Source organism: Triticum aestivum, chromosome 7A (assembly GCF_018294505.1).
Source record: "Triticum aestivum cultivar Chinese Spring chromosome 7A, IWGSC CS RefSeq v2.1, whole genome shotgun sequence".
In the NCBI taxonomy this organism is placed as follows: domain Eukaryota; kingdom Viridiplantae; phylum Streptophyta; class Magnoliopsida; order Poales; family Poaceae; genus Triticum; species Triticum aestivum.
In genome coordinates, this window is record NC_057812.1 from 281,330,496 (window position 1) to 281,349,066 (window position 18,571).

An 18,571-nucleotide genomic window follows, 5' to 3' on the forward strand; every position below is an offset into this window, starting at 1 on the left:
TGGCGGGGAGCAAGCGGAAAGCTTTCCCAAGCCATCCACAGGGGAGAGGGTATGCCTCGTCCCTTATTTATTGAGGGGACTTGGATTTCCAATCCATCCATTCCTCCGCGGGCTCCTGGAGTTCTATGGCCTCCAGCTGCATAACTTTACTCCTGCCTCCATATTACACATCGCGGGCTACGTTGCCCTTTGTGAGCTGTTTCTTGTCTGCGAAGCTCATTTCGAACTATGGAAGAGGCTATTTTTCCTTGTGCCCCGTACATAGAAGAGGTCAATATTTCAAGTGGGCGGAGCCGTAATATGGTGCATCGCCTGGACCGAGTACATGTCCGGTACTCCGAAGAAGACATTCGAAGACTGGCCTTCAGAGTGGTTTTATATGGAGTACGTTCCCCTCCCAGACCCATTCGGATGGGCCTTCCTGAGTTCAACAACGCCCCTTTGAAGAAACGCCGTAGTTGGCACCCTTAGAGCCCCCAAGAGGAAGATAACAGAGAGGTCCTTTACCCGATGAGCCAGATAAAGACACTGGCCGAATTAGGACTGACAATAATCGAGGTTATGTCAATATGTATAATGTGGGGGGTGCGGCCACTTCAATATCAGGGACAACCGATGTGGCACTTCAATGGAGAAGACGATGCCACCCGCTACGGCCGTAAAGGTCCGCACTCCGCCACCGCTCTGGCGAAAATACTATCCGATTTATATAAGGGAGAGGAAGAGGAGTTCATCTGTATTAAGCCGCGGGATGGATTCTCCATGTACAACCCCCCAAACTGGGTGAGCTACTACTTTTTACTCCAAGCCTTCCCGCTTTCTTTGTCATAAATATTTACCTTGCTATTTCATAGCAGGAACTACAAAAAGCTGTGAGGAGATTCACAGCCCATCTCCACAGCCAGAGGACCCTGATCGGGCCCTCGATCCCGGACTCAAAGAAGATTCGGACATATTCGTGGAGCTCATCGACAGGACATTTTATCAGTTAAGATGCGACGGTGCCTTGGTGGCCATCACCGCCGATTATCCTGGACTGCTCCCTGCATCGCATGTAAGTAAAACCGGAGTCCCAACTTCCAAGAAGGATCCCCTTTTTCGCACTTCACCCACCGCACACGTATGGTGTCTTGTAGGGAAGGCCCTTGGGACGCCATGCCGAACCCGCAGTGACTCACCAACAAGGGGCACCGAAACCGGGTAGGCTTAAAAGGAAGGCGGTCAGGACTGAGATGTCGTCGCAGAGGTATGAAAAAGAACCCTGCTCCGTGGTTATTGTCTTTAAAATATAATAATGTTCGTGGTTAAAACCACGAAAAATGCTCGCCGGACCATATCCGGAGAGCCTGCCGGCCATGCCTCCACCAGCCGGGCTCCAGAGCCGGACTTGGAGGCAGATGCTAATCTGGGGACAACGCTGGATATTCCTCCTGCCAAGGATGCGGATAGGCTGTCCACTACAAATTCCGAAGTCGAGAGTGCCATGAGGCACAGGCGTCGCCGGGCCGTACTCCGCGACCCCGGTTTTTCTGAAGAGGCGTTTGATGCCTTCAACTCAGGGTACGCGTACATCCGAGCTACTCAAAGTGGTCTTGCCAGAGCCACGGACCAGTATGTAAAGGATGTACAGGTATGAAAATCTGATAATTATATATATACCAGTAGCCCCTGAGACTTGAAACAGTTGGCATGAACTGATTTAAGGATCATTATTTGCATAGGTTCTTACTGAGAAGAATACCCAGTTGTCTCAAGAGCTAGAGGAGTGCAAAGCCCAGCTACGGGCCGCAATTGCCAGAATGGAGGAGTCCAAGAAGGCCCCATCTGGTAACACTTGTTCCTATCGAAAAGAACGAGATATACCAGTTAATATTTGGCTTGCCTGCTAATCTAGTCAATAGATTCTGCAGATGTTCCCGGAGTGAATCCGGAGGAGCAACATGCTCAACGACAGCTGAAGGCTGGCGAGCACGTGCTTACACAAGTTAGGCAGGAGAAAAACGATCTCCAAGATGCCAATACCCGGCTGGATGTTGAACTGAAAGATGTTCGGGCCCAACTGGCTGACTCCGTAAAGGGGATTAAAAGGCTTCGACGCGACATTTTCAGTAAGTGCTTGAGCGAACTTCTATAGAGTTCAGCGAAGAAACCAGCTAACAGAGCTATATATGTAGGTATGCTGATGGGCCGTCCTGGAGAGGAGATGCCCGGGTCTGCGGAAGATCTTCTGCCAGAGCTCTCACAACTGCACGAGCAAGTTCGGCAGGTGATGCAGGACCTTGCCCAGGCCTTGTGGTCGTCCGCCTCCCTGCCAGGAGGCATGGGAGAGCTTGTAGGGATACTCAAGGGAGCACGGTGGCGCTTCCGATTGTGGAAGATATCTTCCTGCCGACAAGGTGCAAGGGAAGCCTGGGCCATGGTGAAGACTCAATATACCAAGGCTGACCCGAACCATATGGGTGAGGTCGGACCTGTAGGGCCTGACGGGAAAGAGATCCACGCCAGCTTGGTGCATGACCAGGTGGAATTAGCCGCAAAGTATTCCCAATAGGATTGTAAGCTAGACAGCCTGTTGGATGGTATAGAAGAAGAATTTAGTCAGTCTAAGTGACTGTGTACTTAGAGTGACATATATTGTCCCTAGCTGGATTGTAAATCATTTGTCATGGCGGACCTTTTCACTTGGACCTCCGGACCCGACAGTCCGGAGTGTATCCGAATACCCACTCAGTTATGTAAAAACCGGGGTACGTGTGGAAACCAGGTGTAGGGGTCATAAGTGCTTGAACAGACAAGTACCCAACTAGTTATGTTATATTACATGGATAGTAAGAAACATTTTCCAAGGAGAATAGTTCCGTTAAGGGTTCCTTTCCCTGGGTACGCATGCATTAATGTGCATGTCCGAACTGCGACAAGAGACACAGGATATAAACATCTAGGGGTATGTATTCTAATAAGTAAAAAAGTCATCTTTTGTTTACCGACCGAATATTCCCTTAAGAACTCTAGCTTTCGGCTTCACCCAGTCTGAGGTACACGTCCGGCTGACCCGGCAGTAACAATCGTAGAGGTGCTCCCCTTATGCCCTAGCCGAATTAACGGGAACATAGGGCATAAACACAAGAGCCAGGCAACCCAGCTTGGCCAAAACTTAAGTCATATCGATGCATATAATGGCAAAGAAAAGGTGCATGTGTAAAAATAACACATGTGCGGCAGGCATAGAGCCCGGATCATAATTATATTAAGCTTCTGTATAAGAAGCCCCCAGGTATAATGAGCGCGCTTAGCGCGTACAAATTGTGCAGTCAAGACACATTTTAACCTTTGAAGGCCGCGAAGAAAAGGAAGAAAGACAGGAAAATATAGATAACGAATACATAAAAAATTGACGAAGGTAAGGAAACAAACACAGAGTCCGGCGCTAGGCGTAGAACCTTCGGAGTCTGGCCGCGTTCCATGGGTTTGGCTCGATTCGATTGTCCGATGCATCCCGTAGACGGTACGCTCAATCGGTCAGAACTTTGTCAATAACAAAGGGACCTTCCCATTTGGGTTTGAGCTTGTCCCTTTTCTTCTCTGGTAGGCGCAGAACAAGTTCGCCAACATTATAAGTTTTGGCCTGTACTTCTCTGCTTCGATATTGTCGAGCCTATTGTTGATAGAATGCAGATCGGGCTTTTGCCACGTCACGCTCCTCCTCTAGGGCGTCCAAACGGTCCTGCTGATCTAGATCGGCTTCTTTCTCTCCGTAAATGCGCACGCGAGGTGAGTCATGAATGATGTCGCATGGGCAGTGTCGCCTCTATGCTGTACACCATAAAGAAAGTTGTGTATCCGGTAGTGCAATTTGGCGTGGTCCGCAGACCCACAGTACGGAGTCGAGCTCCTCGACCCAGTGCATATCTGATTCCTTCAAGGACCGCACTAGTCTGGGTTTAATGCCGCTCATTATAAGACCATTTGCTCGTTCGACTTGACCGTTAGTTTGAGGGTGATAGACGGATGCATAATCGAGCTTAATGCCCACTTTCCTGCACCAAGTTTTTACCTCATCGGTTGTAAAATTCAAGCCGTTATCGGTGATGATACTGTGGGGGACACCATAACGGTGTACAACCCCGGATATGAAATCTATCACTGGTTCGGATTCGGCCGTTTTAACTGGTTTGGCCTCTATCCATTTGGTGAATTTATCCACCATGACCAATAGGTACTTTTTCTTATGGCTTCCTCCTTTAAGGGGTCCAACCATATCAAGCCCTCAGACCGCAAATGGCCAAGTAATGGGGATTGTTTGGAGAGCGGTAGGTGGCATATGGCTTTGGTTTGCAAAGAGCTGGCAACCGACGCAATGTTGAACGAGGTCCTGTGCGTCTGCTCGAGCTGTCGGCCAGTAGAAACCTGTACGGAAGGCCTTACTTACAAGGGCCCGAGCTGCGGCATGATGGCCGCCGAGTCCAGCATGAATTTCTGCCAAAAGTTGCCGTCCTTCCTCCTCGGAGATGCACCTTTGCAGTACTCCGGTAGAGCTTTTCTTAAAAAGCTCTCCCTCGTGGACCTTGTAAGCTTTAGAATGCCGCACAATGCAACGTGCCTCATTTTGGTCCTCAGGGAGTTCTTGCCTATTTAGGTAAGCCAAGAAGGGTTCTATCCACAGGGTGATGACAGCCATAATCACATGGGCCGAGGGTGTTATCTCGATGGCGGAGCCTCCGATTACGTCAGAGTGTTCGGGGGCTGGTGTTGTGGCCGGACCCGGACTGTTGTTGCCGGTCTCCCCTTCCCAAACCACGGATGGCTTAAACAACCTTTCCAGGAAGATATTAGGTGGGACAGGGTCGCGCTTAGCGCCGATTCGGGTGAGGATATCCGCTGTTTGATTGTTTTCTCGGACCACATGGTGGAATTCGAGCCCCTCGAATCAAGCTGACATTTTGAGGACGGCATTGCGATAAGTCGCCATTTTTGAGTCCTTGGCATCAAAATCTCCATTTATCTGAGATATTGCGAGGTTAGAATCCCCACGCACCTGTAGGCGTTGAATGCCCATGGAGACTGTCATCCAGAGACCATGCAACAGGGCCTCATATTCAGCTGCGTTGTTGGAGTCTGTGTATAATATTTGGAGTATGTATTGGACTGCATCTCCGGTTGGGGATGTCAGGACGACGCCTACCCCCCAGACCCGCCAGCATTTTAGAGCCGTCGAAGTGCATGATCCAATTGGAGTACGCGCCGTATTCTTTTGGGAGTTCGGCTTCTGTACATTCGGCGATGAAATCGGCCAGTACTTGTGACTTAATGGCTCGCCGTGCTTTGTATGATATGTCGAACGGGAGGAGCTCAATAGCCCATTTAGCAATCCGGCCCGTGGCATCGCGGTTGTTTATAATGTCGTTGAGTGGAACCTCGGAGGCCACCGTAATTAAACACTCTTGAAAGTAGTGTCGTAGTTTTCGGGATGCCATGAAGACCATGTATGCTATATTTTGATAATGTGGGTACCGGGATTTGCATGGAGTGAGGACAGTAGATACGTAGTATACCGGCTTTTGAAGCGGGAACTTATGTCTGTCTGTTTCTGATTCGACGACGAGCACTGCGCTTACAACCTGGCATGTTGCCGCTATATATAACAGCATTGGTTCGCTGATATTTGGTGCGGCCAAGATTGGGTTGTTGGCCAAGGCAGCTTTTATTTCTTCCAATCCGGCCGTAGCCGCGTCCGTCCACTCGAAGTGTTCGGTGTGCCGAAGAAGGCAATAAAGAGGTAATGCCTTTTCTCCCAATCGGGAGATAAAGCGGCTTAAGGCCGCCACGCGTCTAGTTAATTTCTAGATTTTCTTGAGGTTTGTTGGGATAGCCAACTGTGACAGAGCTTGGATTTTAGCCGGATTCGCTTCAATTCCTCTGTTGGAAACGATGAAGCCCAAGAGCTTTCTGGTGGGTACGCCGAAAATGCATTTTTCCGAATTGAGCTTAATGCCATATGCTCGGAGATTGTCGAATGTGAGCCTCAAGTCATCTATCAAAGATTCGACATGTCTGGTTTTAATTACGACATCGTCTACGTATGCCTCCACTGTTTTGCTGATTTGTGCTTCTAGGCATGTTTGAATCATGCATTGATAGGTCGCACCGGCGTTTTTGAACCCGAAAGGCATGGTGTTGAAACAGAAGGGGCCGTATGGAGTAATGAATGTCATTGCAGCTTGATCGGGCTCCGCCATCTTGATTTGATGGTATCTGGAGTATGCGTCGAGGAAACACAATGAGTCATGTCCCGCGGTAGCATCGATAATTTGATCGATGCGGGGGAGGGGGACAGGATCCTTAGGGCAAGCCTTGTTAAGGTCCTTAAAATCAACACATAGGCGCCAGGATTTGTCCTTCTTTGGTACCATCACCAGGTTTGCTAGCCAGTCCGGATGTTTTATTTCTCTAATGAATCCGGCCTCGAGTAACTTGGCTAGCTCTTCTCCCATGGCTTGTCGCTTGGGTTCGGAGAAACGCCGAAGAGTTTGCTTGACCGGCTTGTATCCCTTTAGAATGTTTAGACTATGCTCGGCCAGCCTGCGTGGGATGTCTGGCATATCTGAAGGATGCCAGGCAAAGATGTCCTAATTCTCGTGTAAGAACTCCTGCAGTGCGGTGTCTGTTGTGGGGTTTAGCTATGCCTCGACGGATTTTGTTTTTGAAGGGTCCGTTGGGTGGACCTGGAATTTGACTATTTCGTCCGCTGGTTTAATAGAGGTGGAATTGGGTCTTTTGTCGAGTATCACGTTGTCCTTGTCCACTGTAGAGCGCAATGTAGTTAGTTCTTCGGCCGCGTGGGCTTCGGATAATGCTTCGAGGGCCAGTGCGGCGGTTTTGTTTTCGGCACGGAGTGCTATGTCTGGATCACTAGCTAGAGTGATAATTCCATTGGGCCCGGGCCTCTTGAGCTTCATGTACCCGTAATGGGGTATAGCTTGGAAGATCGTGAATGCCTCTCGCCCTAAAAGGGCGTGGTATCCGCTACTAAACAGGGCCACTTGGAATGTGATTTCTTCGGACTTGTAATTCTTCGGCATGCCGAATACCACATCTAGTGTGATTTTTCCCGCACATCGTGCCTCCCGATTAGGGATGATTCCTCTAAAGGTCGTGCTGCTTTGCTCAATGCGGCTCTTGTCTATTTCCATTTTTCGAAGAGTCTCCTCATAGATGAGGTTTAATCCGCTGCCACCGTCCATGAGTACTTTAGTAAGCCAGAAGCCGTCCACAATTGGACTAAGGACCAAAGCGGCTGGAGCTCGGGCTGCGCGGAATTGAGGTTCGTCACTGGCATTGAAGGTTATGGCTGTGTCGTTCCATGGATTTATCGTTGCAACGTGGCAAACTTCGGTGAGGCTGCGAAGTGCCCGCTTGCGCCTATTGTTTGAGGTAAAAGTCTCAAAGACTGTCGGTACTATATTGTTATTTTCCGCGGGAGGGTGCTCTGCGGTATTGTTGACGAGGAGATGCTCGCCGCTCCTGGCCACCTGCAGGAGTATCCAACATGCTCTAAGGTTGTGTGTTGGCACGGTATTCGATGTACTGTGAATTTTGCATGCCCATTGAGCCATCCCTCCAATACGGTTCCACGCCCTGTAGTGGGTTTTGGCTTCTTTGTAATTGGATTGGGTGACTTACGAGATTACACCCTTTTAGTTCGGACAGACGGTTTAGTTAGAGCCGGAGGATCCCAGAATTGTGTTTGGGTTTTCCAAGTGCTTTCCATCGCACGGTACTTCTGTACTATGGACGCCAAGTCAGCGTAGTGTCTTATATCACGTCGACTTATGGCATTGAGGATTCCCTTGTCCGTGCAATTTTTGCAAAAGATTGAAATTGCGTCTTCCTCATGATAGTCCTTCACCTTGCTTATTGCAAGGAGGAATCTGGCCCAATGGTGATGTAATGTCTCTTGGGGCTTGAGGGAGTCTTGGATTGGAGGGTCTCCGGACAGCCGGACTATATCCTTTGGCCGGACTGTTAGACTATGAAGATACAAGATTGAAGACTTCGTCTCGTGTCCGTATGGGACTCTACTTGGCGTGGAAGGCAAGCTAGGCAATACGGATATGGATATTTCCTCCTTTGTAACCGACCTTTTGTAACCCTAAGCCTCGCCGGTGTCTATATAAACCGGAGGGTTTTAGTCTGTAGGACAACATACAATCAGACCATAGGCTAGCTTCTAGGGTTTAGTCTCTCCGATCTCGTGGTAGATCAACTCTTGTAATACTCATATCATCAAGAATAAATCAAGCAGGACGTAGGGTTTTACCTCCATCAAGAGGGCCCGAACCTGGGTAAAACATCATGTCCCCTGCCTCCTGTTACCATCCGCCTTAGATGCACAGTTCGGGACCCCCTACCCGAGATCCGCCGGTTTTGACACCGACATTGGTGCTTTCGTTGAGAGTTCCTCTGTGGCGTCATCATCAGGCTTGATGGCTCCTTCGATCATCATTAGCGATGCAGTTCAGGGTGAGACTTTTCTCCCCAGACAGATTTTTGTATTCGGCGGCTTTGCACTGCGGGCCAATTCGCTTGGCCATCTGGAGCAGATTGAAAGCTACGCCCCTGGCCACCAGGTCAGGTTTGGAAGCCTAAACTACACGGCCGATATCCGCGAAGACTTGATCTTCGACGGATTCGAGCCCCTGACGAGTGCGCCGTGCTGTCATGATGGGCATGATTTAGCTTTGCCACCGAACAGTGTCCTGGAGACCACACCTGCAGCCACTCCGACCTTTGATTCGGAGACAACTACGCCATCCGAGGGCGGGTGGTTAGACCCCACCGCGGAGGCAGCAGCCTCAACGGAGATCGAACCGAACACCAACCTTATCCTTCGCGAGGCCCGTGACTCCCCATCGACGGACTCTCCTCCGGACTCTGGGCCATCCGTGCCCCTGCCAATCGAATCCGATTGGGCGCCGATCATGGAGTTCACTTCCGCAGATATCTTTCAGCACTCGCCCTTCGGCGACATACTGAATTCACTAAGGTCTCTCTCTTTATGAGGAGAGTCCTGGCCGAATTATAACCGGCAGGATTGGGATGCGGACGACGAAGAAATTCGATGCCCACCCACCACCCACTTCATAGCCACTGTCGACGACATAACCGACATGCTCGACTTCGACTCCGAAGACATCGACGGTATGGACGACAATGTGGGAGACGAAGAGGAACCACTGCCCACAGGGCACTGGACAGCCACCTCATCATACGATATATACATGGTGGACACACCCAAAGAAGGCAATGGCGATGAGACAGCGGAGGATGGCCCCTCCAAGAAGCAACCCAAGCGCCAACGTCAGCGGCGCCGCTCTAAGTCACGCCAAAGCAAAAACGGTGATTCCGGCACAGGAGATAATAACACCTCGGACAGTGCCGAAGATAACCCCCTCCAGCAAGATTCAGCACAGGAGGATGGAGAAGCCAGCCCTCATGAGAGAGCGGCAGATAGAGAGGAAGAGGATGATAATTACATACCTCCCTCCGAAGACGAGGCAAGCCTCGGCGACAACGAATTCGTCGTGCCAGAGGATCCCGTCGAACAAGAGCGCTTCAAGCGCCGGCTTATAGCCATGACAAATAGCCTTAAGAAAAACCAGCAGCATCTTCAAGCTGATCAAGATCTGCTAGCAGACAGATGGACTGAAGTCCTCACAGCCGAGGAATATAAACTCGAACGCCCCTCCAAGAGTTACCCAAAATGCAGGTTGCTACCCCGACTGGAGGAGGAAGCGTATGACGCGGCTGATCGGCCACCTCGTGGCCGTGATAGAAAGGCATTCCAGCCAAAAGCTCAGCCTGCACCCCGACACCATTCAAATAAAAAGGCATGGGGAAATACGCCAGAACTGCGAGACGTACTGGAGGGCAAAGCAAAACATGCAAGATCTATCTATGGATCACGAGGGTGCGCCACTATGCGAGACGATAAACGTCACGCTGGATAAGGTAAAAGTAAATCCGGCCAGGCCGAACACAGCGGGCAAGACTCATTAGAGCTGCGCCGCGATATAGCCCAGTACAGAGGTGCCGCACACCCCTTATGCTTCATAGATGAAGTAATGGATCATCAAATCCCAGAGGGTTTCAAACCCATAAATATAGAATCATACGACGGCACAACAGATCCTGCGGTATGGATCGAGGATTTCCTCCTGCATATCCACATGGCACGTAGTGATGATCTACACGCCATTAAATACCTCCCACTCAAACTCAAAGGATCAGCTTGGCATTGGCTCAATAGCTTGCCAGCAGAGTCCATTGGCTGTTGGGAAGATCTAGAAACCGCATTCCTCGACAACTTTCAGGGCACTTATGTGCGACCACCAGATGCAAATGACTTGAGGCACATAATTCAGCAGCCAGAGGAATCGGCCAGGCAATTCTGGACACAGTTCCTAGCAAAGAAAAATCAAATCGTCGACTGTCCGGATGCACAGGCCCTAGTAGCTTTTAAACATAACATCCGCGACGAGTGGCTAGCCCGGCACCTTGGTCAGGAAAAGACGAAATCTATGGCATCCCTCACGACACTCATGACCTGCTTTTGTGCGGGAGAAGATAGCTGGCTAGGTCGCAGTAACAACATATCAAAGAACCATGGCACTTCAGATACCAAGGACGGCAGTAGCAGGTCACGTCGCAACAAACATAAGCGCCGCATTAACAGCGACAATACCGAGGATACGGCGGTCAATGCCGGATTCAAAGGCTCTAAACCCGGTCAGCGGAAAAAGCCATTCAAAAGAAGCACTCCGGGCCCGTCCAGTTTGGACCTTATACTCGATCGCTCGTGTCAAATACATGGCACCCCCGACAAGCCAGCCAACCACACCAATAGGGATTGTTGGGTGTTCAAGCAGGCCGACAAGTTAATTGCCGAAAACAAAGATAAGGGGCCACATAGCGATGACGAGGAGGAGCCCCGGCCGCCGAACAATAGTGGACAGAAGAGGTTCCCCCCACAAGTGTGGATGGTGAACATGATATATGCAACCCACATCCCCAAGAGGGAGCGGAAGCGTGCGCTCAGGGACATATATGCGTTGGAGCCAATCGCCCCAAAGTTCAACCCATGGTCCTCCTATCCGATCACCTTCGATCCCAGGGACCACCCCACTAGTATCCGTCATGGTGGATTCGCCGCACTGGTCCTAGACCCAATCATTGACGGATTTCACCTCACTCGAGTCCTTATGGATGGCGGCAGCGGCCTGAACCTTCTTTACCAGGACACAGTGTGCAAAATGGGTATAGACCCCTCAAGGATCAAACCCACAAAAACGACCTTTAAAGGCGTCATACCAGGTGTAGAGGCCCATTGCACAGGCTCAGTCACACTGGAAGTGGTCTTCAGATCCCCGGACAAACTTCCGAAGCGAAGAGTTAATCTTCGATATAGTCCCGTTCCACAGTGGTTATCATGCATTGCTCGGGCGAACCGCATTTGCGAGATTCAATGCGGTACCGCATTATGCATACCTCAAGCTCAAGATGCCAGGACCTCAGGGGTCATTACAGTTAACGGAAACGCAGAGCGCTCTCTCCGAACGGAGGAGCACACTGCGGCCCTCACAGCGGAAGCGCAAAGCAGCCTCTTAAGGCAATCCACTAGTTCGGCATTTAAGGACCCAAACACCTTCAAGTGCACCCGGAGTAATTGGCAACAGGACCGCACCTGGCACGTTCCGAGCTCGCATAGCAATGCGGCCCCCACCCCGGCCCCAGCCAAATGGCAAAATTCGTGCCACGCGTACATAATTATGCATTACAAATACCATGGGCATAGGTGGGGAGGGGGCAAAAGTACGGCACGCCCCAATACGTGGCTTAAACCGCACTAGGGGCTTCCCGCTTTGTTATTTTTCTCTTTCAGGACCTTAATCTCTGGAAATCCTGTCCGGCAGCATGATTACTGAACACATGATGCAACAACTAAGGAGGCATAAAGCTACGTCACACCACGGAACTCCCAGGTGGATTACGATAACGAGTGAAATATTTGCTTTAATACTATTCCTCAGCTTGCCCTTGGAGGGACATGTCAAACCATCCTACTTTTTGCTTATTGCACTGCATGTATCATTTTGCTTTAACACACCTTTTCGAATAAACAATGCATAGCTTCAGCCTGTTTTTGCATTTTTCTTTTTTATATATGTGTTCATTAATGACACCTTGCAACCGTACACTTTGGTACAGCCAATACGCTAGGGGCTTAAGTACCCCACAATATGGTGTGGGAAGTCCGAACACTTTCACAAGTGCGGCACCCTGAACTTATAGCATTATATGCATCAGCTCCGAAACATGTCTTTGGTCAATAGTTGGGTTTGCCCGGCTCCCATGTTTTGGTACCACTGGGAGAACTACTGCGATTGTGCCCCGGTTCAGTTGGGCTAAGCACCTCAGTAGAGAAAGCTAAAACTGACTGTCATGATAAGGCGAGAGACTGGTCGCTGTTCGAGAGGTTTTCGAGTCCCTAAAGACTTATGCCGCTTAGAGCGAGGAGTCGGCCCTGTCCGGCTTAAGGCGTGTATCACGCCGCGAATTCGGCCTTCCGAATACTAGGGGCTTCGCCGAAATTTAAAATTATAGAATTCTATGGCTAAGTGAGAGTGATACGCATTATAGTCTGATTGCCTTGTTCGTTGTGCTGAGCACCTCCCTCGAAGGACCCAAAAATGGGAACAAGAGTGCTCAGGTTTATCCCGAACACCCCAGCACTTGTGGCATGGGGGCAGAAGTCGACGACTAGCCATCTCTCAGATTTGATAAACAGCCGAACATAAGGTAATATTTTAAATTCAAACAAGCGTTGCATTGCGCATATGAACAAGTTTTCATAAATACAGGATAACACGAGCGGGTTTACTCAAATATTACATCTTTCGTACACTCGTCCACTACGAGACGAGCACCCTTTAGGACACCCTCATAGTACATCTCGGGGTGGCGATGCTCCTTGCCCGTCGGCGGCCCTTCCTTAATCAGCTTCACGGCATCCAGCTTGGCCCATTGCACCTTCACACGGGCGAAAGCCCGGCGTGCACCTTCGATGCAGACGGACAGCTTGATGACTTCCAGCCGTGGGCAGGCATCCACAAGCCTCCTCATCATGACGAAGTAGCTGTTGGGAAGGGCGTCGCCATGCCACATCCGGACTATAAAGCCCTTCATGGCCTGTTCGGCCGCCTTGTGTAGCTCGATCAACTGCTTTAGCTGGTCGCTCATAGGCACCGGGTGTTCGGTCCCAGTATATTGGTCCCAGAACAACTTCTCCGTTGAGCTTCCCTCCTCGGCCTGGTAAAACTTTGCGGCATCCGACACGCTGCGGGGCAAATCTGTGAATGCTCCTGGAGAGCTCCGGATTCGGGTAAGTAACAAGTAATTTACTTTCACGTGCTTGCTCTGCATAAAGAATGCCCGCCGCTATTTTCTTCATCGCCTCAATCTCCTGGAGGGCTTTTTGGGCTTCAGCCTTTGCATTTTTCGCGCTTTCGAGGGCCGCGGCAAGCTCGGACTCTCGCATCTTCGAGTCACGCTCCAACGCCGCATGCTTCGACACGAGAGCTTGGAGCTCTTGCTGCACCTCGCCCACACGTGCCTCCTGCCTTTCCCGCTCGGTGCGCTCCTTGGCCGCTTTGTCTTCGGCCTCGGATAGCGCTTGCTTCAGGGTCGCCACCTCGGTCGTGGCCCTGGCAAATTGACGATGATCCTGTCATTTTGCAATCACGTCTTCTTTTATATATACATATCTATAGACAGGGTATTACTTACCCTTGTTCTCCTCGAGCTGCCTCTTGGCAAGGCCAAGCTCTTTCTTGGACCCCTCGAGGTCCTGCTTCAATGCGGCAACCTCCGCAGTCGGTGCGGCAGAGGCCAGCAGCGAAGCCTGCATACGCATATAGACATACTTATGTTAGACTCCTGCGATATTGTTTGATCCTCTATTTGGCTTTTCTTTGTGAACACCGAACAGAGCATCAAGGGCTACTGTCTATGCGGTAATATTTTTCCTATATTTTAAATACTTACCTCAAAGCCTGTTAGAAGGCTGACACAGGCTTCAGTTAGTCTGCTCTTAGCGGACTGAACCTTCTTGATCACCGCACTCATAATAGTGCGGTGCTCTTCATCAATGCAAGCGCTGTGAAGCGCTCCCAGCAGATTGTCCGGTGCCTCTGGATGGGCAGAGGTCATCGGCACAGGCGTCTTGCCCCTCTTGGAAGGAGGCCGCCTGCCCGAGTCCGGAACCACTGGAGGTTCCGGCGTGGTGTTCGGCTGAGGGCCAAACTCGGAGCCCTTGGGGTTTTGCTCCCCCTGCTCCCGGAGTCCGGAAGGTCGCTTTGAGGCGCCTCCGGGACTGTCTCCCCTGGACCCATTGCCTCTTGAGACAACACCTTGGCGTTGTCCGTAGGGCAAGGGGAGGTGGCGGTTGGAAGTGGATCTCTATCCATATCCGACGAGCCCAGGGAGCCGTATGACAAGGATACATCGATACGGGTTCGGGGCGGTCTGCACAATCATAATTCGGCGTTAAGAGAAGCAGTGCGACATAGGAATGCTATGAGTTACTCTGGTATCTGAATACTTACGACTTCGCCAGGGGCTTGGCCCTGAGCAGCCACTCGTCTTCGCCTTCGGCGGCGGTGGTGGAGTAGTCTGGAAGGAGGGTCCTTCCCTTCTTGGACCCTTCGCCCCCCCAGTAGAGGTGGCCTTCCTTTTCTTGTCTCCCCCGACTGGAGGGGGAACATCTTCATCTTCCTCCTCGTCTTCGGGGGAGGAGTGCGTCGCGGAGTTATCAGTCGATGAGTCCGATAACACGTGGCACCGGGAGCTCTTTAGGGTTCCCTTGGCCTTCTTGGTCTTCTCCCGCACCTTGTAAGGAGCCGAAGTCAGCATCTCCGTCAGGAGAGCATCCGTAGTGTCTTCGGGCAGAGGGGCCGGACAGTTAATCTGCCTCGACGTCTCCACCCAGTCCTGTCAAAGGCATGGAGATCAGACCCCGCACATGGTTAAGCTAGGAGAAATAAATATCCTACCGGATGTATAGAACTCACCGAATGCGCTCGGCGCTTCGCGCTTAGCCCGCAGTCCTCGGTGAAGGAGGGAGGGACCTAGGCGCCCTTGAACAGCACCTACCAGACGTCCTTGTGCGTCGTGTCGAAGAGCTCACTCAGAGTCTAGTGCTGGGCCGGGTCGAACTCCCACAAGTTGAAGTCTCTTTGTTGGCACGAGAGGATCCGGCGGATGAGCATGACCTGGACTATGTTGACAAGCCTGAGCTTCTTGCTTGTCACGTTCAGGATACATTTGTGGAGTCCGTCCAGCTCCACCGATGAACCCCACGACAAGCCCTTCTCTTTCCAGGAAGTGAGCCATGTAGGGAATCCGGATCGAAACTCGGGGGAAGCCACCCATTTGGTGTCGCGCGGCTCGGTGATGTAGAACCACGCCGATTGCCACCCCTTTATGGTCTCCACGAAGGAGCCTTCAAGCCATATAACGTTGGGCATCTTGCCAACCATGGCTCCGCCGCATTCTTCTTGTTGGACGCCCACCACCTTCGGCTTGATATTGAAGGTCTTTAGCCATAGGCTGAAGTGGGCGCGGATGCGGAGGAAAGCCTCACAGACGATGATGAACGTCGAAATGTTGAGGATGAAGTTCGGGGCCAGATCATGGAAGTCCAGCCCGTAGTAGAACATGAGACCGCGGACGAATGGATGAAGGGGAAACCCCAGTCCGCGGAGGTAGTGGTGGAGGAAAACTACCCTCTCATGAGATTCCGGGGTAGGCATGATCTGCCCCGCAGTGGGCAACCGATGCGCGATATTCGCGACTAAGTATCCGGCTCCGCGCAGCTTTTTGATGTGTCCCTCCATAACAGAGGAAGCCATCCACTTGCCTCCCGCTCCGGGCATGTTTGGAAAAGGTTGAGGAGAAAGATGTGGACTTGGGCGTTGGAGCTCGAGTGCGCAAGAATGGATGAGCAAGGAGGAAGAAGGCGTGGGTAGAAAAAGGTTAAACCTTATCCCTTTATAAGGGTGGCCGAAACTATGCGCCCCCACTAGCCTGGTAAAACTCACTTATCCCCCAAGTGCCGTAATCGATGGCGCGGTTGGGTTACCCACGCCCGTATTGATGAGAATCCCGTAATAAGGGGGACACGATCTCTGCTTTGACAAGACGTGTCAAAAAACTGCCTCGCGTTATGTGCGGGGCTAGTTAAAGGAAATGGTTCGAATAATCACCGGGCCATGGCATAATGTCGTATTGCCAAAACAAGTCAGCAAATTAGATTTGTGGAAATATTATTCTCTCTACGATGGTATGTGGAACTTATTTTGCAGGGTCAGACACTATCCTTGTATTCAAATTCTTCCATGGTGTATTCGGAGGAGGAACCCGCCTTGCAATGCCGAAGACAATACTGCGTGCCGGACTCATCGTCATTGAAGCCTGGTTCATGGGCTACTGAGGGAGTCCTAGATTGGGGGGTCTCCGGACAGCCGGACTATATCCTTTGGCCGGACTGTTAGACTATGAAGATACAAGATTGAAGACTTCATATCGTGTCCGGATGGGACTCTACTTGGCGTGGAAGGCAAGCTAGGCAATACGGATATGGATATTTCCTCCTTTGTAACCGACCTTGTGTAACCCTAACCCTCTCCGGTGTCTATATAAACCGGAGGGTTTTAGTCTGTAGGACAACATACAATCAGACCATAGGCTAGCTTCTAGGGTTTAGCCTCTCCGATCTCATGGTAGATCAACTCTTGTAATACTCATATAATCAAGAATAAATCAAGCTGGACGTAGGGTTTTACCTCCATCAAGAGGGCCCGAACCTGGGTAAAACATCGTGTCCCCTGCCTCCTGTTACCATCCGCCTTAGACGCATAGTTCGGGACCCCCTACCCAAGATCCGTCGGTTTTGACGCCGACATGGCTCTTGTCTAATATGGGAAAGATCACTTATGTGAGGGTGGGTGGGTAGATTTGAGTTAAAACCCTGACCCGGTCTGAGACCCAAAGGAGTTTCCGATCTTGGTAGTTTGGGCTCTGGGACATTGCCCAACGGTACTAGCCCGTTGTTCGATTCCAGGTTCGAAGCTTGGGCCATGTCCTCCCGTAGATAGGTATCCGGATCGGAGAGCTCAGGAATCCGGACATAGTTTGTCCTCAAAATAGAGGAAGAATCGCTGCATCGCTGCTCCACCACCGCTATCTGATGGGTAACTGGCGGTGAGTTAATCTCCCTTTGGTCGGGTTTAAGCCCGATCCGATCATAGTCCGTAGCGACTCCCAAGGCGGCGATGCGATCCAAGAGCTTGTTCAAAGAAGAGAGATCCATTGGGTCCATCTGCTCGGTGAATCCCGAGCCGATGTGGAGGCTGTTTTTGATGACCCGAGAAGTCACCGTCGACGTGACGGCCGATGGGGCGGTCACGATGAAGCCGCCTAATCGGAGGGTTTGGCCTACAGCCTGGGCTCCCCCAGAGGTAACGTTGTCCCTGACAACAAGGCGAGCCATCATGCCTTATCGTGACGTCACAGTGGAACTCTCAATGAAAGCACCAATGTCGGTGTCAAAACTGGCGGATCTCGGGTAGGGGCTCCCGAACTGTGCGTCTAAGGCGGATGGTAACAGGAGGCGGGGGACACAATGTTTACCCAGGTTCGGGCCCTCTCGATGGAGGTAATACCCTACTTCCTGCTTGATTGATCTTGATGATATGAGTATTACAAGAGTTGATCTACCACGAGATCAAAGAGGCTATACCCTAGAAGCTAGCCTATGGTATGATTGCATGTTGTCCTATGGACTAAAACCCTCCGGTTTATATAGACACCGGAGGGGGCTAGGGTTACACATGGTCGGTTACAAAGGAGGAGATGATGGCTAGGGCGAGCACGCGAGCCACGAGATGATGGGAAGGAAAACTCGTTCACGTGGCTGGGCTATCTAGTGCACCCAGATTGTGGTGCGACACGTCTGTCGGTGTCAAAACCGGTGAATCTCGGGTAGGGGGTCCCGAACTGTGCGTCCAAGGCGGATGGTAACAGGAGGCAGGGGACACGATGTTTACCCAGGTTCGGGCCCTCTTGATGGAGGTAATACCCTCGGTCCTGCTTGATTGTTCTTGATGATATGAGTATTACAAGAGTTGATCTACCACGAGATCAGAGAGGCTAAACCCTAGAAGCTAGCCTATGGTATGATTGTTGTTGTCCTACGGACTAAACCCTCCGGTTTATATAGACACCAGAGGGGCTAGGGTTATACAGAGTCGGTTACAAGGGAGGAAATCTACATATCCGAATTGCCAAGCTTGCCTTCCACGCAAAGGACAGTCCCATCCAGACATGGGACGAAGTCTTCAATCTTGTATCTTCATAGTCCCACAGTCCGGCCAAAGCATATAGTCCGGCTGTCCGAGGACCCCCTAATCCAGGACTCCCTCAGGCGGCAAAACAAACTCTCCTCGTCCGAAATCGA